General features: G+C 34.5%; 1 protein-coding gene and 1 long non-coding RNA gene across 6 annotated transcripts in view; one reads left to right on the plus strand and one right to left on the minus strand.

Annotated features, from left to right (window-relative positions):
* LRBA (LPS responsive beige-like anchor protein) overlaps positions 1-25076 on the minus strand; it is a 369611-nt gene that overhangs the window by 125497 nt on the left and 219038 nt on the right. The gene's annotated exons all lie outside the window — the stretch shown is intronic.
* On the plus strand, positions 1830-23827 carry LOC120309310. Its single transcript, XR_005557060.1, has 4 exons — positions 1830-3294; positions 6497-6766; positions 18400-18603; positions 22902-23827. It is a non-coding gene; the product is annotated as an uncharacterized LOC120309310 (long non-coding RNA).

Below are 25076 nucleotides of genomic sequence, written 5' to 3' on the forward strand. Positions count from 1 at the left end.
TTTCCTACCTAGCATAAAATGTCACTCCCACAGATGAATGAGTTCATCAAATTCATGAACATTTAAAGACATTGGCTGCCTAATGAGCACTCAAAGTGATGTGTCAAGGGTTCTGCACCAGCGCTGACAAAATCAGCTTGATGAAACTATGACAAAAATAGTGTCTCATGTATCTCATTATGATTTAATTATAATATTTGCAAACTGTACACTAAATCCTTTGTAGGTATGCAGTTATTCCGACAATATCAATTCAAATTGTTTCCAGAAATGCCTGTTTGTTTCCTATATCTACATTTACATGGATATTAAAAGGTATTTTAAAGAAGGAATAAAAGTAGAAGTTAGAGGGAGTCGTTTGTGAGTTTTTGGAAAATAGAAAGCAAGCTATTTTCTTTAAAATTCCTCCCATGATATTCTAATATATTTTAAACAGGTTTGTAGTATACACTGGAAAACTAAAGTGCTACCACCTTACCCATCAGGTAATGTAGTTTTATTATTTCTTGTAATTTAAATGGAAAATATTTTCTCTTATTTTATAAATCATATTAAATATAAAAAGCAAATACAAGAAATAATGTGATTAAGAAAAACTTTTTGTAGTACCTTTGGGAATTCATCATCATCAATTTAGCCATTGTATATTCACTGCAGGACAAAGGCTTCTTCCGCATGTTTCCAACCTATATGGTCCTGAGCTTTCTTTTGGCAATTGGGCCTGCAATACTTGCTGATGTCGTTGATCCATCTTATTTTAGGTCTCTTTCATGCGGGATCCATTCTATGACTGCTTTGGTCCACCTGCCATTGAATGTTGACCATTCCTATGTCCAAAGTCAGCCTGATTTAACCCAGTGATTCTTAGCACTCTCTACCTTCTGGCAAAACTTTGGGAATTACAAGGAGATAATTACATATTCTGAAGAATATTTCTGCTTATTTTGGAAGGTTTCTGTTGTGTCAGGTTTGTAATATCTGCTGAGTTCAATACAGGTGATTCTGATGTAATATGGGTGGAAAATATATTTACAATGTATTTAAGCCCAATTTTATAAAGTCACCTATTTTAATATAGGTGAATCCTTGTGAAACTTTTTCATCATTCCACTCTCCTTTTTCTCCATACTTCAACATCATTTTTACATCTAATTAAAGATGTCTGCAGGGTATGATAAAAAATGTCAAGATATGATGCACATAAAAAACAATCATATTGTTTATTGCACTGTTATGGTAATCACCTTAAACTATTTTAACCACATCCTGATCTACATGTAATTATTATTTCAAGTAACTGCTATTAAGAACAAAGTCCATTTGTCCTGCTTTCTCTGTCAATATGACAACCGACCCCTGGTATACATACATATTTTTTTTACTAAATATACCAAACCTGTTCTGCACCTGTTTTGGGGCTAGGGAATATTGGTTTCAGAGCTGTTTAGAAGTTTAGAACACATTATTTATTCTATAATCTCACTATCCATGCTGAATCAAATGGATGATATATAGAATTTCTTACTAAAAGAATCACTAAGGTATTCCAGCAAAATAAGAATGTAAATTTTGCTTCTTGTTGAGATTTTGTTTTCATTTCTGATATAAAGGAATTAATACATTTTTATACAATCAAATTTGGTACTCTCTAAAGTATATTAGCTAACCCAGATTTAATCATAGCTACGGTCTGTAGCCACAAAATTCCTATTAGTAAATGGAAATGCATGGGTATTTTAGAAGCTTCTGTAAAAGGCATGCATTTTCTTATCATCAAATGCAAAAAAAAATCAGTATACATCATTTAAATTAAATTGGATACTCGGAAATTCAACAGGTACAATTTTTATAATTTTCCACAACATATCTTTCTATATCATTTTTAATTTTACATTGTTGGACAGAAAGTTGCTCTTAAGCTGTAGCTTTCAGCACAATTAACAGCCAAATTGTAATACAAATGACATATCACCGTTATCACTGTTTACACATTGAAATCCTGTATCTTGTTGCTACCAGGCAGCTCTGGCTGCCTAGGGAATACCATCATGAATTTCTTGAATGATTAAGACACGTCCTACTAATTAAGGGTTGGTTTATATTATCCTTTATGTACCAGAACTGAAAAGAGCCTTATTGTTTCTCTTTAAGGTAGTGCAGAATAGAGGGAGAGATTGAAAGTTCCTAGTAATGCATTCTTCTGGGAGAGAGTTCTAATGTTGTTCCTGGGATCTGTGGCAGACATTCTTCCAACTTAGGAGTCACAGCTCCAACTGCTTTTATCATCACTGAGACTACTTTTACCTGTACTTTTCACATGCTCTTCAGGCCTGGTACTTTTCCAAATCCTAATACTCCTTTTTCCTGATGATGCTATCATTTGGCACTGCTATGTTTGTCACTCTCACTGTCTTCTGGTCTACTACCACAATGTCCGGTTGATTGGCCAGTGCCTGCCTGTTCATCTGGATATGGAAATCCCACAGGGTCTTAGCCCTGTTATCCTCTACAACTCTCTGTGGAACCTCCCATCTGAACCTGGAAGGGTCTAGGCCATATTCTATGCAGAAGTTCCTGTATATCATGCCAACCATTTTGGTGGTGCTGTTCCTGCCTGCATCTTACAATTTACACTACATGTTGAAGTGTCTTTGAAGCCTCTTTTCATAGTCTACATTTTGAGTCTTGCCAAGCGTGGTAGACCCCTGCTTCTATGGATCTGAAACTTAGTATCTGTTCTTGTGCTGATAGGATCAGTGCCTCAGTTTTTTTTTTAGCCCAGCCCTTTCCAGCCAGCAGTAGAAGTTTAATGTCAGCTACCCGTTGATGGTACATTCCATGTAGGGTATCATCTTGTAATAGCACTTCCTCTGTTTGGTCTTCCTCTTATGTTTCCTGTTTTAGGCATTCTCTCAACAGTTCATTTTTGGACGTCATCTTGGATCCTAGATTTTCTGGTTTTATCCAGGATGGTACTTTTGATCCTCAGCAGATCCTGCCAGCCCCCTATACAGGCTGGTGTACTGTCTCTGGGTATTGGACTTGTGATGCAAACTGCTGTACATTGTGAGGTGCTTTGAGGTCATCAGCTTCCATGACCTCCTTTAGCCAGTTCACTATACTGGCAGAATATCTGATGCCTGGCAGGGCATAGGTGTTGATGGCATGGATCTTGTTCTTCCCATTAAGCTTCCTCTTTGGAACCTGGTTTATCTTTTGACAATATTTGGAGGTTGCTGTCTTCCTTGCCTTCTCATCATAGTTCCCATGTATTTATAAGATACCAAGTGGCTGGTATGTATGTCTGCTATGCAGTAGTTGGTAGTTCTACCCCAACAGTTTTACTTATCTTCTCTTTCTTTATGATTAACTGGCCACATTTCTCCAGTCTAAATAACATACCATTGTCCTCACTGTAGATCCATTTCAGGTGGATAAGTGAATCTATGTCTCCTTCACTCTTAGCATGTCATGGCCCAGGATTAGGTCTCAGATTCTGAATCTGACATTGAAGAAGAAGCTCCAGCTGAACCTCTGGTATATCAGCTTCAGGAGAAAACATTCAATAGGCTGGAGTATCAGTGAAGGATGATTAAGACCTCCCAGCCCATAGAAGAAACAAGTAGAGAGGAGAACAGAACAGAAAAGGTCTGTTAGGCTCCTTGCCAAGCAAATAAGTAAACCTTCTGATTGGTGACAGCTGGCTGCAATCGTGTAAGAATCTGCCATGCTGGTGCTCATTTGCTGAAAACAATGGCTGACATCCAGCTCATCTTTGACATTTGTGTGTGGACTCTGAATCTTGGACCTGTGATCTTTGGACTAACAACATTGACCCAGCTCTAAAATCTTTGTTTGATTCTGGATGATTCTTCAGTGTTATCCTGTTCTCAAAGCAAATCTTGTAGGTAAACCTCAGCTTTGTTTACATTGCTGTGCTTGTTTCACCACAGATTCTTCACTCTAGTAGTAAACAGATAATCACCAAGAAATTGTGTGTATGTGTGCATGATTGAAGCCTGCAGCAGCCCAGAGTACAACTTGATATCATCCGTGTAGAGGAAGTGGCTGATAGTAGTTTTATTCTTGAAGTTCTATCCATATCCAATCCTTGCAACTATCTGGCTTATGTGAGCTGGTTGAAGCCGATACAGAACAACAGTAGACACAATGCACCACTTTGTAATATGTCACACTTGATGACCACTTGTGCAAATTGTGTTGAATTGGCTTCCAGTGCTATCTTCCACAATTCCACTGAGTTCTTGTGGAAAGTTCTTAGTGTTAACCTTGTACAATGCCAAGTATTCACAGATCCAGTCTGGTCTTGAGTCATAGACTTACCTACGGTCAATCCAAGTTGCGCTCAGATTGGTTTTTAGACCTTAATCTTGGATGATTGCTGTATCTATGAGCAGCTGGTGTTTTGAACCTCTAGTGTTATTTCCAAAATATATATTGTTTTTAAAGTTCACAATTAACTTCCAACATTTGCTTATCTCAAGTCTCAGAGTCATCCAATAATATATATCCAGATAGTAATCATTCAAGGATCTAAAATGTCTCTTCATCCTTTCTTATCCGATACATTCCAGAGAAATTGAAATAAACCATACTGTTATTCATGATTAAAATTTATACAATTCTTTTTCCTGTGATAGGTGAAAATGTCACCCTCAACTTTATTCAATTTTCTACTTATTGTAAATATTCATATTTCTCAGAGTTTTAAAATGAAACAGCATCAAACACAAATGATTTAATTTTTAGAAGAAATGAGTAATGATGATTACTATGAGCAATGCGCTCACAGAAACACCATTTAAAATGAATGTTAGTGGGAAAAGTATGCTGTCTTTCCGACATCAGTCAAAAAAAAAATTTCTTTAATTTGAAAAATAATTCAAACTTCGTTTTTCTTACAAAGTTGGCAAGAATCTAATTGAAAAAGGAATACAAAAGAAAGACATTACTAAATAGATGGTTATCAGAATCAAATTATCTGAATCCATAAAGTAGTTACAACTACAATGTAAGTATAACCATAATCATCTTGGGGTTATTTTAAACAAATATAGCAAAAGCAATTTATAGCTGAGCAGCAGAAAAAGATGACTACACATGGCCTTAAAATGGCTAAGTTCAAAGTATAGTAAATGATGATGACACACAGAGGAATCGTGTGAATATTTTTGTTTGGATAGGAGAATAGAATCCTGCCCAGCCACTAAATCACCAGAACACATACCTTATAGGGCTTAATGGAAAGAAATTTTATTTCTACATTTTATTCAGAAATATTTGGAGAAAATTAATACAAGCATGATTTCTTCATCTATTTGCAAAATCCCTCCCAGCAACTCTGAATTTTATTTCATTAAATATTTATATATACAGAAACAGATTTTTTTTTTAAATCTATATAGCTGCTGTGTGTTACATAAATATACAAAAATACCCCTTTGGAGTAGTCTCATGAATATTCATCTATCTCAGTGTCTACTGTTACTTTTACCTTCTTTATGTAATTGGCAAACAATTACAATGTTTAGTATCATATTTAAAACCACTATTCAAAAGTTTTTTAATGCTATTATAAGTTTTTCTTTTGCAACGTTTTGTGCATAAAAATAAAAGCACTAGATTTTTATTGTTGCTGTCCTTTTTGTTTTGTTCCACTTTGCAAAGACCTTTTGGAACACTAAGCCTGCATTTACCATAATACGGATTAAACTGCCTTTGTCCTACTGCACTTGTGTTTGTTAGCAGGTTAGTCTTTTTACATTCTTCACAGCCTGCCTGCAGCTTACCCTTTAGGCCTCACAAAATACTTCTGTGGATTTACAAAAATGCCAGAGTGGTCTTGGGGTTAATTGGAAGAAAAGTGAAGCCTTTAACACATTGACTCATTAAACATTTAGCCCACTAAAATCCACTATGCTTGGCAAAGAAAAAGGCTCTATGGAGATTTTAACAATAATAAGGTAGCAATGTAGCTGAAAATAATGACTACAGTTTGTTCTACAAAATGGAAAAGGATTAATTTATCTGCAACAAAAATGATTGGAAGACACAAAGAAACATTCCTATCTCAACTCTCTAACACATATCTCAATGTCCTGGAGCAAGAAAAAGATTTTAACACCTTGTTAACCAAAGATGCTTAACAGAATGCTTAGAGCAATGTTTTATAAATCAATCATGTAATTTGTAGGTATCAAAGAACAGTGTGCATCTTCTTGATTCAATTTCTCTCAAGGAAAGGAAGAACTTATTGCAATAACTTGTTACATAAGAATTTTTAAAAAGTATTTTTGGTTTATTGTTTATTTAATATAGACTTAATTGTACAGCAGATGTTTAAGTAACATTAGCGTTGTTTGGCATGCTCCTAATGTATTAATTTTAAATATTTTTAAAATAGAGAAATAATCCAGCAAAACACACATTTTTGCAAAATAGAAGTATATGTTATTTATTAAATTATCTTTTTCAGGTTAAGCTGTGAAAGGGAAAATACCATCACCTCTTGCCACACAAAAAGAGAAGTTGGAGAGGGGGCCAAACTGCTTCATAGGCTTCATAGCTCCAGACCTGCACTAGAAGATTAGATGGTGTTTGTGCAAAATGCAGATAACAAAAGCAAGAGTGAAGAAAATTAAAGAGACAGCTAAATTCCAGCAACAAAATGGTTAATGAATGTGAATCATTGTACCTCTTATTCTAAGAGTCTGCTATAGTGTGAACAGCGCAAACATCAGACAAGGTAAGATTACTGACCATTATCTCCTTAATTTTCTCCGCTTTCCCTCACATTCCCTTTTGCTATCAACATACTATTTCCAAAGCTTCACTTCTGCTAAGAAGTAAACTTTCCATAATCCGTCTATTATTGAACCTTTAATTGGATTGGGAGCAGGGTGGTGTATAAAATAGGCTCTATTCAGTCAAAAGGGCTGTAGTTTTAGGGACTCAAAGGGAAAAAGCTTTGTGAAAGAAAATCCACAGGGAATCAAGGATTAAAAGGTGGCTCTACTGAACTCATCAGTTCCACGACACATAATGAATTGTTTCCTTAAACAGGTAACTTTCTAAATAAATTGACTCTGAAATATAACTGGTATATCAAAACACAAAAAAATAAACTGAAAATAAAATTGGCTTAGCAGTTAATATTCTTGTTGCTAATCCCAACTTTTAACGATAATGGAGCCTCTTACCCTTTTAAATAAACATTTAGGCCACAGTTACCAGGACTTAGAGACAAAATTGTAAATGATACAGTCAACTAAACTATTACATTTATACACAAATGTCTTTCTGAAGTAAATTTAAAGCTTATATCTACAGCAGAGATTTCGAACTAAACATTCATAGCTCAACATTCTTAAAACAGAAGATCTGAAGAGCATAATGCTAGATTTTTGTTATGCAGATTTTATCATGAAGAATTAACTATATAGTAGTATGCAAAAATGATTGTTAAATGTTAAATGATATGGTAAAGTTCAAATAAATGTAGACACTTATAAGTGCCAATTCTTGTACAGTCTTCTCAAGTCTTAGGCAGTTACCTATAATGGAATAATATTTGACAATCCTTTTATGTGACATGCAGAAGTTACACTGAAAATCTATCTTAATTTTAAATCAATCAAATATTGCAAATCAAATAATAGTTGCTCAGTTGAGAATGGAAAAAACATTTAGGAAGAAAGAGAAGGAAAGACAATGGCAAGCTACTTCTAAACTGCTGACAAGGAAGCAAACATGTCCATTCAGCTTGACTAACATTCATAGTTTTCTATGAAAAAGTAAAACAAACGCAGAACAAATGTCTCAGAAAAAACATTTATTATATTCTCTAAAGTATAACTTATTTGCTCTTTACTACACTCTTGTACTTGCAGCATGCTTAAAGAGATTTAGTTTCATTTAGGTATTACCTTATTTAGAATTATTTTACTGGATGGTGTTCTATGAGTTCTTTTGCCATAAATGTGGCAAAAGATTGTAATTCTGATAATGAATACAATGAAGGTGTCCAAGCTACAGAGATGAGAATGCAAATCCATAATTCTGCAGTACTGTGACATACAATGTAATCTATGCTTCATCTAAATCCTATTAATAGAGTCTGATTAAACAACAGTGCACTGTGTCATGTGCTCATTGGACTCATTCAGCCAACTTCCATTAACTTTGTTGGGAGGGGGGAAATGAGAAGCTTGAAATTTAGTAACAGATGATACATCCTTTAGCAACAGCAACATGAACTGGACTTTTCCCCTAATAAGTGATCAATCCTATACAACAAACTGACATATTGGCCCATTCTCTGCACAGAATTGTTTTAATTCATTTGTATTTTGGGGCTGTTTTGCATGAACTGCTCACTTCACAAATGCCACTTGGGTTAAGGACTTGGAATTGGCTATTCTAAAATGAAAATATTTTCTGCTTCAGCCACTATATATATATATTCAAGAATATTGGTAAAAATCAGGGCCAGTAACACGGTCTAGGAGCCGTGCGCAAACGTTACTTGAACCTACTTAAACCACCTTTAATGTATTTTAGCCCTGACGATGCTAGGGAGTTCCCCCAGCGAAAGCTTGGCAACTTTTTAGTATAAGTATATTTTTAGTAAAGTATTCTTATTTTAACCCTCTCGGTGATCGTATTTTATTCTTTTATTCATATATATATATAAATATTTTATTAGATTTATATAAATGAGGAAAAAATAGGAACAATACAGGTGGGGGGAGGGAAGGGGATGGGGAATTGGGATGGGAAAAGGGTAGGTACAATAATCTCATGCTTTAACAAACAAGCTACCGTTCGGATCATGATAGTAAATAAACATGATTTATATCATACTCAGCCATTTTAAAATATGGTTAACTATAACCATATTACTAATGATTAATAAACAGATAAAATTCATCTATGTAAATAAACATAATTAATAAAATCTCAACTAATCATAATTGCCAGCATTAACGGTTAAAAATCACTAAAAATGAAAATGTTGTCAACCTATTAACTATAACTCAATTAAACATCCATCATCTATTTTATTATATTAAGTTCTTTTCAGATTAACACGTCTCTAACCATTGATAAAATTTTTCCCAAGTTTTAAAATAAACTGAATTATCTTTCTCTTTCATCTCCAATGTTAATCTATCCATTTCTGCACAATCTAAAATTTTAGTAATTATGGCCTGGTCAGATGGTAGACTTTCATTTTTCCAAAATTGGGCAAATACTATCCTTGCAGCTGTTAAAACATGTAATATCAAGTAATCATTCTCTTTACCATAATTAGGTCTTAATATTCCTAACAAAAACAATTTCGGTTTAAATTCTATCTGTATTTTCATCATCTTTTCCAACCATCTATGGATCTTAGACCAATATTTCTTAGCATTAGGGCATATCCTAATGCTAAGGCATGGTAATAAGCAGCCACTTGTATATTTAGGATCGTTGTTATCCTGCATGATCCATATTTGTTTCAGTCGCTTACATGTTTAGGGTCATTGTTGTGCTACATGATCCATATTTGCTCCTGTAGAGTTGTGCTGTCAATTCAGAATCCATTCTTCCCTCAATAATTACAGAACTATCTAGACCTTGAGTTGCAAAGCCTATTTTGCTAAATTTCACTATTGGTATGAGATTCTTTTATAGGAATACAATCTGTGCAATACAATCTTTTTCCTCCAAACAAAATATTTCTCATTGATGCCAGAAAAATTCATTCTCATGTCATCTGTCCACAGAAAATTGTTCCTGCTGGATCATGAGGTAGTCTTCGGCAAACCTGAGACAGGCTGCGGTATCTTTTCCTCCTTGATATCTTCCCATGCACACTCCTCTTGTTCAATGCTTTCTTCTTTGTACTCACAAACACTGAAGCTGACAATTCAAGTGTGGCCTATAAACTCTTTGCCATTACTCTGGGTTTCTTTGTGTTCCTCAAGACGACTGTATAAAATAGACACAAACTCGTGCTGTGTCTAGTGTAAGGAATTATTATTTTTTCCTTGAGGATCTCTCAAAATCACATATAATTATCACCTCAAATATTGGAATATCTAACTCAACTTGCCATCTTAAGGATGCTGCTTGCTCCAGGGCTTCACCTTTTGCAACAAAGACCAGTTTTAATGAAGGGATGACATAGTACTTATTTTGTATATTGTTTGTTGAACTGAAATCTCTTTATCTATTGCTAAATCAAATTATAATTCCACTGTAGATCACAGTATCACAGGTTACAGATAAAGATACAGGTTTTTCAGTTTTTTTCTTCAGCATTATAGAACAGTTTCTTGATATCTTAATTTATCTGAGTCTGAGAAAATGCCATTTTCACTCTAATGCAGATATTAAAGTTAATGCTTTGATTCCATAGCATGTTTATAGCTTAGTGTTACTTCATTATGTTAGGAAATTGCTTGTGGCAATTCCACAAGTTGTTATGCTACAACATGGCTAGGTGATTTTTCATTCCCAAGGGTCACATGAAGCATTAATGAATGATGACTAGCATATGCACACATATAAAAGTTACACAATAATTATTCCTAATAAAATGAAGAAAGGCAGATTGCCCCCATGTCAGCAGGGCAGAAAGCCTTTGAAAAGTAAGCATTATTCTGGCGACAACAAATGAGAGCCTACATGTCAGAGTTCTCATTGCTGGTTGGATAAGGTAGAACTTCCTGCATTCCAACAGCACAATGACTTCATCTTATTCCATTAAACAGCTGTTTGGCAAGTTGGGTAGAGCACAGTAAACTGAGGGATGGAGTCAGTGGAAATAAGTACATTGAAAAGTTAGTTCCAGTTCCATCATTTTTGCAGATATATTTGATTTTGTTCTTCAGCACTCACTCCTGAGGCCTATCTACAAATGGAAGACCTTCACTTAGTCTCTTTAGCATTAAAAAATATAGTATCCCAGACAAGATTGAAAAAAATTGAAAAACAAAACATTACAAATGGGCATTGTCTGTTTACCTCAACTGAATACCGGATATTATCCCTAATCTTGCCATTGCTCATGGGCTACTTAATGTATGTTTAAACTAGTCTAATAGGCAGTCAATATCTATACCCATAAAACATTCAAGCCAAAGTACCAAATTTATTCTCAAAAATAACCACAAGGGAGAAAAATGAGCATAGTCTTTGAATCTGAATCAACATGTTTATCTTAGGATTTAAAAAATAAATAGCAGCATACAAAATTATACTGCAGATCATTACAACAGTAATAATTACATTACTAAAATGACTATGTCAGTGATAAAATGTAAATATGTTTCAGAATTCCTAACAACCCTACTGGTAGGCACATACCAGTTATTGTATTCTGCATGAAGCCATTTCAGGGTATTGTCAGCTTGTAATTTTTAGTCATGATATCTTTTAATGAAAAAAAGATGGTATTTGCAAATTCTGGATCTCTAATATTTAAACTTGTTAGAAAACTCAACAGTGGCCCCAGGATTGGGAAAGGTCAGTTTACATTCCAATGCCAAAGAAAGACAATGCCAAAGAATGTTCAAACTATCACACCACTGCACTCATTTCACATGCAAGTAAAGTTATGCTTAAAATCCTACAAGCTAGACTCCAGCAGTATGTGGATCAAGAACTTCCAGAAGTACAGGCAGGATTTCGAAGAGGCAGAGGAACTAGAGATCAAATTGCCAACATACGCTGGATCATGGAGAAAGCTAGGGAGTTCCAGAAAAACATCTACTTCTGCTTCATTGACTATGCTAAAGCCTCTGATTGTGTGGATCACAACAAATTGTGGCAAGTTCTTAAAGAGATGGAGTATCAGACGGGAAAGGAGTCCGGCAAGGCTGTATTCTGTCGCCCTGCCTATTTAACTTATATGCAGAGCACATCATGAGAAAGGCAGGGCTAGATGAATCAAAAGTTGGAATTCAGATTGCTGGGAGAAATATCAACATCCTAAGATATATAGATTATACCACTCTAATGGCAGAAAGTGAAGAGAAACTAAAGAGCCTCTTAATGTGGGTGTAGAAGGAGAGTGCAAAAGTTGGCTTGAAACTCAACATTAAGAAAACCAAAATCATGGCATCCGGTCCTCTCAATTCCTGCAAATAGATGGAGAAGAAATGGAGGTAGTGACTTCCTGGGCTCCAAGATCACTGCTGATGGGAACTGCAGCCAAGAAATTAAAAGACTCTTGCTCCTAGGGAAGAAAGCTATGGCAAATCTAGACAGAATACTAAAAAGCAGAGACATCACCCTGCCAACAAAAGTACGTATAGTCAAGGCCATGGTTTTCCCAGTTGCAATGTATGGCTGTGAAATTTGGACCATAAGAAAGGTTGAGCACCAAAGAATTGAGGCCTTTGAACTATGGTGCTGGAGAAGACTCCTGCGAGTCCCCTGGACTGCAGAGCGATCAAACCAGTCAGTCCTAGAGGAGATCAACCCTGACTGCTCTTTAGAAGGCCAGATCCTGAAGTTGAAACACTTTGGCCACCTAATGAGAAGGAAGGACTCACTGGAGAATTGCTTTATGCTGGGAAAGATTGAGGGCAATAGAAGAAGGGGGCTGGATGGAGTCACTGAAACAGTAGGTGTGAGCTTAAATGGACTCCAGAAGATGGTAGAGGACAGGAAGGCCTGGAGGAACGTTGTCCATGGGGTCGCGATGGGTCGGACACATCTTCACAACTAACAACAACAAATATCTAAACAATTACATTTGCAGCATGACATTTCAAATGGTTGTTTTACAAATGTCTTCCCAGTTTTAGATGTGAAATTAGCCTTTTGTGGATACAGGCAATCCTCAGCTTACAAGAGTTAATTTAGTGCAGAATCATTCATCAGTTGCTTTCGTGAGTTTATTTAGTGAAATTACAAATGGCACTGAGAAGTGATATATGATCATTTTTCTTATTTATGACCACTGCAGCATTCCCATGATCAAAGTTTAGTCGCTTGGCAATTGACTAATATTTATGACATATAATCATATAATCACCTTTTGTGTCCGTGTAACAAGCAAAGTCATTCAGGGAGCCAGATTTGCTTAACAATCATGATACTAACTTAACAACTGCAATGATTTACTTAACCATTGTGGCAAGAAAGATTGTAAAGTGGGGCAAAATTCACTTAACAACTGTCTTGCTTAGCAACAGAAACTATGGGCTCAATTGTAGTCGTAAGTTGAGGACTTGCTATCCAACCAAATTATAAGTATTTTTCTTGGTTTTAGCTGTGGGATTCTAGCACTTATTCAGAATCCGGCCATTCAGGTTTCCTACAGTGCTAAAATATTTCACCAGAGGTGCCCAGTCTGTGCTTATCTATCTCTGGCTGTAAGGAATCCATGTATATCTATGTTTAGACAACTGACTCTTTGCAGGCTTCCCCAAACTCTACTTACTTTGAGATGTCAGCACTATAATGTCTTTCCTTTGCTCTTTGAAAAAAAATCTTATCTCCATCTTTCCTAGTCCATTCATTTCATTGGATTATTCTTAACTCTATTGAAGCAAGATCGTACTTACCACCAGAAAGAACAACACTCCCTATTCTCTCACCAGATAAGTTCACCTTTGCCAGCATTCTGTGGTATGAGATATTTAGAAGATAGTATACAGCCAGAAGTATTGCTATAATTCTATTTGCAAAACTCAGCATGACTGGAATAGGCTCACAGTAGGCTTTCCAAAATATATCAACATTTTTTAGAAATTTCCTTTCCTTATTATGGTTTGCTATTCTCTGCCCTAATCTGTAGCGATCTACAACAGGTTTTTTCATATATGTTTCCTTCACCAATCATCATGGATGTTTCTGTGCCAGTCAATAATTTTATAAAGAAGTAGATAATATATATTAATGATTTGGACCTTCTTGTTTCTATTATATAAGTGAAAGTGTACATATATCACTAAAGAATACTATTAATAATTGCTTTAAAACATCTAAGTTGTTCTAAATTTTTGTATTGGTCTCAGATTGTTCAGTATCATATTCTAACCATCCTGCAGGACACGATATATGATTCTGGCCTGTACAGGAAATCAATGATTCAAGTATATAGACTGGTTCATAAAACTCTCTCATGCTTACTGAACAGATAGCCACTCAGGATAGTTTTGCTAGTATTTATTATTTGCCTCTAAATACCAAGTATAATACACCAAATTCTGCAATAGAACAGGCTATGATGTAAGGGATAAGAACTTTCATTACTGGGACATGCTTCGATTTTATAACTATACTATTTCTCTTTGTAACAAAGGTAGTACCATTACTATGTTTCACATCCTCTTTATGCATTCAGTTTTAAATACATTCCCAAATGTATGTATTGAATGCAATCTTTGAATTGTTGCTGTAGAGCTGATTATACATTCCTGAAAAGCAGTACTGTGCTTTTGGGAAGGAATCTGTACATAGATAGTCACGTCTGCATTTCAAAAATTGTACTATTCGATACAGTCCTTTAATGTACTATATTTCAGAAATGTTTACAGAAGTATTTCAAAAGTAAGGTAGTTCACCCTCTACTCTCCATAAGTAAAGGCTGATAGTGAACATTTTAAATCATATATTGTGAAACAATGATGATAAAATAATTGGTTTGTTTGTTTGCTTGGAAAATGTATATGCTATCAACTTCCTTAACAAGTTGGGGCAAAAATGAGATATAAGTAATAATTAAATCATAACTAAAACAAAACTTTATAAGCCTGGGTACATATGTGTTTAATTTCTTTAATTCCTTTCTGAACTATATGAAATGTGGATAGGATTTCAGTGACAACTTGTTCCATAATGTGGGCCCTGGTGGAAAACGCATAATTAGTCCTGATATCAAATGTATCTATGAAAGGATATGTAACAAGCTTTCAGGAAAAGAGAATCATAATGAAAATAAGCTCAAATCTGCAAAAGGTGCTCCACAAAAGCATCATAAAATGTATTTTTTTTGGTAAAAATTTTTGTTTTCAATTTTACAATACATAACAATCTTACAAATACTTCAGATAAAAAATAAAACAAATTGATACACACCACATTCGGTCTTGCCCGCCCATTTCCCCCCAAACCGCATCCCACCTCAAACCAACTTACTTCTTTCCCTCTTTTTCTTCACTCACCCCCTCTCCTCCTTCACCTCCACCTTCCTACTTAACTTCTCACCTTCTTCTTTTCCCTCTTGATGCGGTCCAGGGGAAATGCCCGAGCAGTTCTTCTCTCAAAATTAAAACATTAATATTATATACAATAAGACTATTTCTACTTTATCTGAACTACTTAAACTTCAACCCATCCACCCCCCACCCCCCTCCCCCCACCCCCCAACTTCCCAGAGCAAAATACAGGATTATGCAAACATATTAAGCATAATCTATTTAAGTTTACTAATTATACAATGAACAAAATCATAAAAACCCTTAACTCTCTTCAAACTTTAACATCATAAGTTTATAAACAAAATCATTACTCATAGAATAAGTGAAACTTGGTAGTTCCATATTTCTTCTGAACATATTCTATCCATCTTCTCCATACGTTAAAATATCTCTCTTGTGAATGGTCCTTTAAATAAGCAGAAATTTTAGCCATTTCTGCTAAATTAGAAACCTTAAATACCCATTCTTCTAAAGAAGGCAGAGTATCCTTCTTCCAATATTGACCCACCAATAATCTTGCTGCTGTTATTAAATTCAATATTAAAATAGTTTCTTTAACATTAAAATCCACAAAAATTCCCAAAAGAAACAGTTGGGGAGTAAACGTAATCTTCCTTTTAAAAACCTTTTGAATGTTCCACCAAATCATAATCCAGAAGGCTTTAATAACTTTACAAGTCCACCAAACATGAAAATATGTTGCATCTAAGCAACCACATCTCCAACATTTAGGTTGAAGGTTCGGGTACATACAGGACAGCTTTTTAGGATCCAGATGCCATCTATAAAACATTTTATAAAAATTTTCCCTCAAATTCTGGGCCTGCGTAAATTTAACATTTCTAGTCCAAATTACCTCCCATAAGTCCAACGAGATCGGTTCATGAATATTCTGGGCCCATTTAATCATCCATAAAATGTATTAATCAATAGATTTCCATGGAATACCCTAGAATAAACACTAGATCATTTAGCAGAAGTTTCCCAATATCACTTTTCTAATAGTATCTGGAAAAAAATGAATTCACTACAAAGTTTAAAACACAATTGGCCAATACCCAAATCACTTCTAACTACCAGTTTCCCCAATCCTGCTAACAAGATACTATGGACACTGGTATCAAAAGCCACTGAGATATTCAGGTTTATTCAGATCACATGCTCTCATTCTTTCTGCTTATATTCTATCTATCAGGTGACCAGGACTGTCTCCATATCTAATCCAAGTTAAAGGGATCAAGATTTATTTTATTACAATGTTCTCAGAGATGCAGGAGGTTTTTTTTAAAGAGTTTAGTTTAACATGAAATATTGGACATCAGCCAATAACTGTTAAAACCAGCCGTGTATAAAGATGGCTTCTTAAGCAACAGTCTCATCACTGTCTGCTTAAGGTAGTGGATTCCTGTAAGAAGGATTAATGTACTGGTTGCTCATGGGTAAAAAAAAATTTGAGAGTTCTTATAAGCACGGTAGGGAAGAATGCAGCACCCAAGTGTATTGGTACTGATTTAAAAAAAAAATGTACTTCATCAAGAGAAAAAAAAAAGAATCTGAATCATACAACTATTACAGACTATTTAGTAGGTAACCTAAGTACAGTATTGCTTAAAGCAGTTAAATTGTGCCCAACACAAATATAGCATATTTCTTCGTAAAGAACTGCAGAAGCATTTTCCACTGATAAATTCAAGTTCATATGATTACACAATCTATTCTTATTCAGTAAAGTTAAGCATATATTATCATTGAACTGGAGCTTTCCAGGAGTGGCAAAAACATTAAAATGCAGCTCCAGAATGCTACGAGCATTCTGCTACAAATGCTGATTTATGCAACCTGTTTTAAAACAACTATTTTATAGAAAAATTAAGATAATATGCTTGCTGTGTTTTTTAGGTTTTATTCAGTTTTAATTTTAGCTTGTCCTTACAGAACATTACTTACTTTCAGTGTTTATGTTGGTTTATGTTTGGTTTTATTTATTATACATAACATTTTAATACAGCAGCAAGAATGGGAGAAAATAAAAATACATGGCTTACTACAAACACTCTAAAGTAAAATACACTTTTGAACAACTTTTTTATACTTTTCTGTTTAAAATGAAAGTTCAGCTTCTACATTTGTATTTTCTTGCTCATCTTCATACTACAACAGCAAGTAAATTTTCCCTTTAAATATACAGGCTGAAGTAAACCGTGTTTCTGAAAGTAAGATTTATGGAACATTAACAAAACCATGTACGTTCAACTGACTTTAAATATATCCAGACGCACAGTTTGAAGTTCTCATGACTCTAGAAGAACTACAAATAGAAATACCTCATTTTTAAATCTTTCAAATGTTTATATCAACATATCAATTCAATTTATCACTTTCATGATCTACCTCTACTAATATGGCATAAAACTCCAAACAGAAAATTTTGCTTATTCTACTTATTCTATTTTGCTTTTTCACCATCTTGCAAGAATTCCTTACAGTAATCCTTTGCCTACAAACAATAAAACATAGAAGTACAAAAAGAATGTTTCCTATGAGACTGAAAAAGCAATATTATGTACAACATGACATTTGTACTATGCGGAAAACAAAAGAGAAATACAGAAGCACATATAATTCATGATATTTAAACTAGATTGTTTGACAGAAGTAAGAAACAAAGATAGAAGTTTAAAAATATCTCAGCAATTTTACATCCACAACCTTGTACAGTAGAAGAAAAATCAGTTTTGAAAAAAATGCCCTATGGTAGCGATACTTAAGTTTAATGATGGAGATGATCTTAGTCCCAATACACTTGATACCTCAATTTGCAACATCTGAAATGTAAATGAGTTTCCAAACTGTGGACATAATTAAATTAACCATTACATTTTCTTACATTTTCTATTACAGAAATCATACTGTTCTTAGAGAAGGCCGATATCACAGTACAAATTACAGACACAAAGGGTGATCACACGGTAGTCCTTGGCTTATGACTGTTGATTTAATGAAGTTACAACAATCACAGAAAAAGTATCTTGCTACCTGTACTCGCACTTAATACTGCCGCACCATGTCCGCAGACATGTGAACACAATTTGGGCATTTGGCAACTTGCATTTACAACTAGTTGAAGGGTCCCAAGGTCACCTGCTCACAATTTGCAATCTTTTTTGTCAATTTCCAGCAAAAGATGCCTATTGAAGAAGCTGAATTCATTTAACAACCACATGATTCACTGTAAAATTGGTTCCAATGGAAATTACAATGGAAATTCCAATCCCAGTTATGGTTGTAAGATGAGAATTACCTGCATCTGCTGATATGGCAAATTCCACATGTGATGGTACAACCTGAACAAGCCTCCTTATGGCCTACTTACATGTCTCAGGTATTTATTATCCATACTATATATCAAGCTTCACTAAAAAACTAAACAATCATGATGATTCGTTTAATGACCATTGGAAAAAAAGATCAGAAAATTGGGTGTGATTCACTTAATGATCACTTCACTTAGCAACAGAAGTTCCGGTCCAATTGTGATTGAAAATGAAGGAGTACCTGTACAGTAACAGCTTTGTGTAATTAGTATATTTCCAGGATTTTTTAAACCTGAAATTAACCTAAGCTGGACATGCATCATATTTAGAATTTAGTTTGAAAAAGGTCGAAGCCTGGGTTTATCTTACCGCTAATAGCAATAGCACTTAGACTTATTCACAACATGTGACTGTAACTGAGTTTGGAATTATGATAGTGAGATATTGTGGTCATTAAGCAAGTCACTATATCACCATCTCCTATTTTACAACCTTTCTTGCAGCAGTTTTTAAGCAAATGCCATGGTCACTAAGCAAACACCACTGTCATTAAGTGAACACAGTGATCACTAAGTGACTCTATCTTATCCAATGTGTGGTTGTTTTGACAGAAGCTGAAGTAAAACACTAGCAAAAACCCTGAAAATAGCTGGTTGCATGCACCAAAAATAAATTATGTAACCATGGGGGGAAGAGGGGAGTTTGCGGTCAATCAGGTTGTACCTTGAGGGGGGGAGTCTGTCGTAACTTCAAACATGCTAAAAATTTAGCGAGGACTACCTATATTTGTCAAAGTCTAGTTCCTTTGTCACTATACATCATTATTACATTTTTTCCTTATCTTTTCATAGATCAAAGTAGAAATGAAATTGGAAGATTGTTTTATGCTAGATATCTGGCAAGCAACTTGAAATGTAGCACCTAAAAACAAAATTAATTCCAAAATGAGTGTGAAACTTAAGAATTCATTATTCAGAATGAATTATAGGAAGAACTTGAGCTTCCTACTGAAAGTCATAATGAAAAATATTTTTGATACTCTATTGCTATCATTTAAATTTCAATAGCTGAGGGCACATTTGTTTATGCAATGTCCCATCATTATTAATATCCATGTTTATTCACACAAAGTTGCTAACAGTTTTAGACATTTACTAAAAATTAAGTAAAAATAAATTTAGGAAATAATTGTTTACACTGAATCTTTACCAATAAGCATATGGGTCATTTCTGTTTTTCTGCAACCCCAAATCAAGACATGAGACAGCAATGAAAGCCTAACTGTCAATCACAGTCTCAATATAAAAGTCTTCCTAATGGATTGGAGGGTTTCTAAGATGTCTTCTCTAAAATATATCAAGTATCCCACATATCAAGTCAGATTGTAGTAAGAAGATAACCTTACTCAGGGAATGGAAACAGATATACTCAGAGGAAATAAAATTCAGAAAGCATAAATTAGACTCGAAAAATTGATGGAATAGAGAGACTTAAACAATGGAAGAATTATAGGAAAACAAGAATGCATAGCACAGAGATGACAGAATAGACACTAGGAGGAGAAAAGACTAATCTATTTAAACTTGCCATACTTTTCATTATGAATAATCAATATATTCATTAATCAATGATTAAACAAACTTTCTCACTTTTAGAAATCACCAATCATAACCAAAAGAGATAATTCAAATGGTTGACAAAAATTAAATCTTTAAATGTATAAAACTACAAAACTGCAGTGGATCACTAGATTGTGGATCCTTATCAGGAAAGTTAGCTTTCATACCTTGTCATGAACCATGGTTGGTTCAATAGAACGTAACTAGATGATTAAAGCACACTGAGTGATAAAACATTACTTGTAAACAATAGTGGGCTTACATAAAAGCAAGCCATTCCAAATAGAAGCCCAAATGAAGAGACTGCAGGATCCTAAGTTGGATGGAAGAGGGACAAAGAGATTTAAGGTAGCCAAACCCTACAGTCTCTCAGAATATATTTAATAGGTTGGAAAGTTATAGTTTTAGTCTGGTAAATTTCTGCCTATTAGGTGTAAGCAAATAAAGATTGGATTTCTTTATGTAGTCTCTGGGCTTGGGCCTGACAATATCACAGTATATAATTTAACTATAGATTTGATAGTTAAATTATATACTTCTGCATTCTAAATTTTCTGGTAAGACCTTTACCATAAATGTCAACAGATAGGCCTTGACTTACAACTACAAGTGAGCACAGAATTTTGATCATAAGTCATTGTGGTCATCACCATGTGACTTGACTCAACTTTACAACTGCACTCTTGACTTTCCAGGCATGATCATTAAGCAACTGTGCGGGTTTTTCAGTGGAGCAAGAGGTGCCTGAGGAGGGGGAGCCCCGATACAGGCCATGCACAAGTTATGGGGTGCTACAATATGGAGTGAGTGCAGTGTTGCCGTAACTGCCCTAGCCTGATCTGGCAGCACAGCAAAAAGTTGCCACACTTAGGCAGTGCCAAACACCTGGGAAACTTCCACAGAGGGGCACAAAGCAACCCCCCCAGGCCAAACACCCCGTAAGCCTCCAGAGGGAAGGAAGGTGGCTTTGTGAGGGGGTAGGTACTGCACATCCTTAGAGTCTCCTGAGTGTTTGGAACTTCAACAATTGCTTTGCATATCACAGTGAAAGCTTACTGGGTGTTCAGCCCTTGGGTGTGGGTTGCTTTTGCTGTGCCATTGGAACTTCCCAGGAAGTTTAAGAGCATAGATGGGGAAGGGGGAGATAGGCAGATAGGAGTAGTTGCAGCACCCCTGTGGCCAGTCATAAGTGTGGGCAGACTACCAAGTGCCTGAACTTTGATCACATGACTGTGGGGGGGGGAGAGCTGCAATAGCCATAATTCCAGGCACAGATTGTAAGTCCCTTTCTTCAGCATGATTTTACTTCCAAATGGTTACTGAACAAATGGTTGTTAAGCAAGGATTATCTGTACAGAAAAACTCAAAATTCAAATGAAGGACTCCCTATATAGAAAAGCTCAAAAGCTCAAAGGACAAATTCGTCTTGTTCTATTATTTGCTCTATTACTAGGCTTGCTTTTTTACACATAAAATAACATATTTTTCCAAGTACTTGAAACATAAGCAGATATTGATATACTTATTGTTTTTCCTGCATTTACAATGCAAGAAAAAGTTAAGCACACAAGACCCTAAAGTTAAAAAATAAATTTTTAATATGTTTTGAATTTTTATGTTTTAATATGGTTTTTATGTTATTTTAATTTTTGACAGAAAGCTGTCCAGAGTTTGTTATAATATGACTGGCTATATAAATGTAGTAAACAAATAAATAAATAAATAAATAAATAAATAAATAAATAAATAAATAAATAAATAAAGTTTTCAATGGGAATAATCTACTGAACATTATGTTAAAACAATAATTGCAATTCAATATATGTGTTTTGTTTTCTAAGTATCCATCTATCAGTGTTACTTCAACATTTTCCTTCAACAAAATGAAATTGTTAATATAGTATCTTTCATATTATAATATTGAATCTAATCTACCAATGTTTTCTACAGCTTGCATAAGTCACAACTGATTGGACACGGTCCCTATGGACATGCCATTTCATCCAGGCTGGACGGTTCATTAGTCATAATTACTATAACTGTACAGCAGAGACTGCAGTTTTATCTCATCATACATCTTTGATAAAGCTGCTTCCATTTTTGCATCATCAGCATGTAAAAATCACATTATTGGTGCTTTTATTTTCCAATCTGTGATTAACACAGGCTGTACTTCTTTAGAAATGCACATAATCTTAACAGAAGCTCTCCCACCCTTAAAGAAAAAAGAAAAAACAACCACACCACAATACTAATGTCATTCATGCTGTGACCACCATTTGAACTTTTTGTTAGAATCAGCTGCTTTGCGTACTATGAACTGCAACAGAACAAAGAGATTCTGGGGATAATATTGCAAACAAAATTGAACACAGAGATGTGTATTAGCTGAATGCTTTGCAAATCAGGCTTAAGATATTTATGTTGTAAATTTAAATGCTGATCCAAATTAAAGATCTTTGATGTGAGTTTAGAAAAGAGAACTAAATAGAAGCTAAGCAAACGTAGCATTTAGGGATAGGGATAGAGAAGTAAGAGAGAAAAGAAATAGAGAAAATAAAATAAAGCTTCATATTAGAAAGAAGACTAAAAACTGAATGCTGAAAGGTTAGAAAACAAATGATACTAAATTGTAATACACACACACACAAAATAAATAAGCTTTGGGAAAGTAATATTAACATAATAATGATAATTTTTCCCTCTTTAGGATTCCTTTTCTATTTTTATTTGTTTTCCTTTTTTAGGATGTTGAAGAAATCTTACAGCAACGTATGAAAATACAGAATGCCACAGAAACAAATGTAATTGGCAGCTTCAAATACTACTAAGGCTACAAAAATCTCAAAGTAATTAGTACTGTCTGAATGTAATGATCATGGTCCTCTAGACTTGTCAAGCTAGCAAAAACTACATGAAAAATATGACAAGCATTGCAAATGCCTGTCTCTAAGGTCTCACTTTGGGAAAACTAAAGAAACAATGCCTTTCTTTGTGCCAATATATTTTAAAGCTAAAGTCTCAGCATTTGTAAAGATTTTGACAATTCTCTGCTTCAAGTGTGACAGGTTTATACAGAATATAACATGGAGATAAAAATAGTTCACAGGAGTGCCAAGGCTTTGGTCAATTTGTTTATAATTTACTTTTAATCTGATCATTAATTTGGCTGATTGAAATACCCTGTCCTCTGCAGAAGAAAGAATCCTACAAGTTTCTAAAATTGTATTTATAGGATAATACTTCTGGGGGCATTCAATTCAATCCATACACCTTTGTTTTGAAGATCTGTGGTACCTATTCTCCACTCCAGTTCCTCGGCTGCTATAGCACAATGTTCAAATGTGTGTTGGTTCCAAGAAAGACATTAGTCATCATTAACAGAAGCACTGACACCATATCTAAGTGCCTTTCTACAATGACCAAGTGGCAATCATCTTTCTCTTACGCTGTCACTGCTGATTAGGGTTTTCCGTCATGAAAATTTAATTTGTTCCCTTTCTGCATCTCCTTTTGCAACGTTAACAAAGTATGTCAGTGGCATATTGCAAAGACAGCAAAAGAACCTGATCCGGAACTAGAAAGATAGTTTTCTGTTTTTAGTTCTCTCAAGATCTTAAGTTTGGCCTCAATCAAATCTTCCCATCTTTTACATTGATTAAAGGACTATTAAATGTACAATATGCCTCTTTCAATTGATCCAAATACAATTATTTTAAAACTGTTTCCTAAAGATTAATTGTAGATGCTTACACAAACAGAAAGTGTTGGGTTTTTTTTTAAAAAAAAGAACAACTTTTTTCATGGTTATCCTAACAATAAGATCCGTATCAGAAATTAGGACAGAAATATAGACATATACATTTTTTTGTTTTTAGTACTGTAAAATTATTTAATTTAGTTAATGAGATTTCAAAGCTGTGATGCAATTTAAATGGAATACATTTGCAGTTGTGAAAATAAGATAAGTAAAAACCATCCTCCATTTCTAATTTTAAATCATATTCAAATATCTGTTCAAAGAGATAATTCAGTGTTATGCTGGGTTAATTACCTTTTTTCAAAACAATCACCATCTAATTTATTTCAGTATTTTATTTTAAATATAAACATATGCAACTTTGGTAATACATTTATACATAATAGTTACTCTTGCAAGTATATTTCAATAATATAGATAAAATGAGTAACAATAAAATTATTTCAGTTTCAGTATTTAATTTAAACATGCTAAATTTTTCATTTAAATCCAAATGTACTATGTGTTGTGTCCATGACTAACACTGATGGGATACTGGAAATTATTTCCACTTCTCTTTAAAAACTGTCCTTGAAAATGGTACCCAAATCTTTATGAAATGTGAGGGAATGGAATAGGCCATGATTTGGAATTTGGAAAAAATATGGAAAACATGATACAATACAATGTGTGAATGACCTTGGGGGACAAGGGGAACAGACGCTTCCTAGGAAACAATCAGATAAGAGAGACAGAAGCCCCCAATAGATTAGTGGCCAAGAGGAAGCAACATAGCAAGAACCATCCCTAATTGTTCTGATGTTAGGGTTAGTAAATTTGTATTCAGACTTGCAAGATTATGTTAATGTACCCGTATAATAAAGTAGAATTAACTCATCTAGTTAGGTTTCCTAACTAGTTTACCCAGGAGGGCTAAGAGATTTTGAAAACTGTTCAGGAAGTTTCCAAAGATAGAAGTCAGCACACAGAAGGGTTCTACCCTTTTCTTATAGCCCATAGCCTATCCTATTCAGCCAAGCACACTGCTAGTTTAGCACAACAGTTTAGTATTTTCAATCAGCTAGAAAGATGAGATATTATGTCAATCAAATGCAATAAATCTCATTTTATTAAAAAAAAAATATTTTCCAGACATATGATATAATTTCAATTTATATCTTAA

The sequence above is a fragment of the Crotalus tigris genome, unplaced genomic scaffold (genome assembly GCF_016545835.1).
Source record: "Crotalus tigris isolate CLP2741 ecotype Arizona unplaced genomic scaffold, ASM1654583v1 scf7180000017994.786943, whole genome shotgun sequence".
In the NCBI taxonomy this organism is placed as follows: Eukaryota; Metazoa; Chordata; class Lepidosauria; order Squamata; family Viperidae; genus Crotalus; species Crotalus tigris.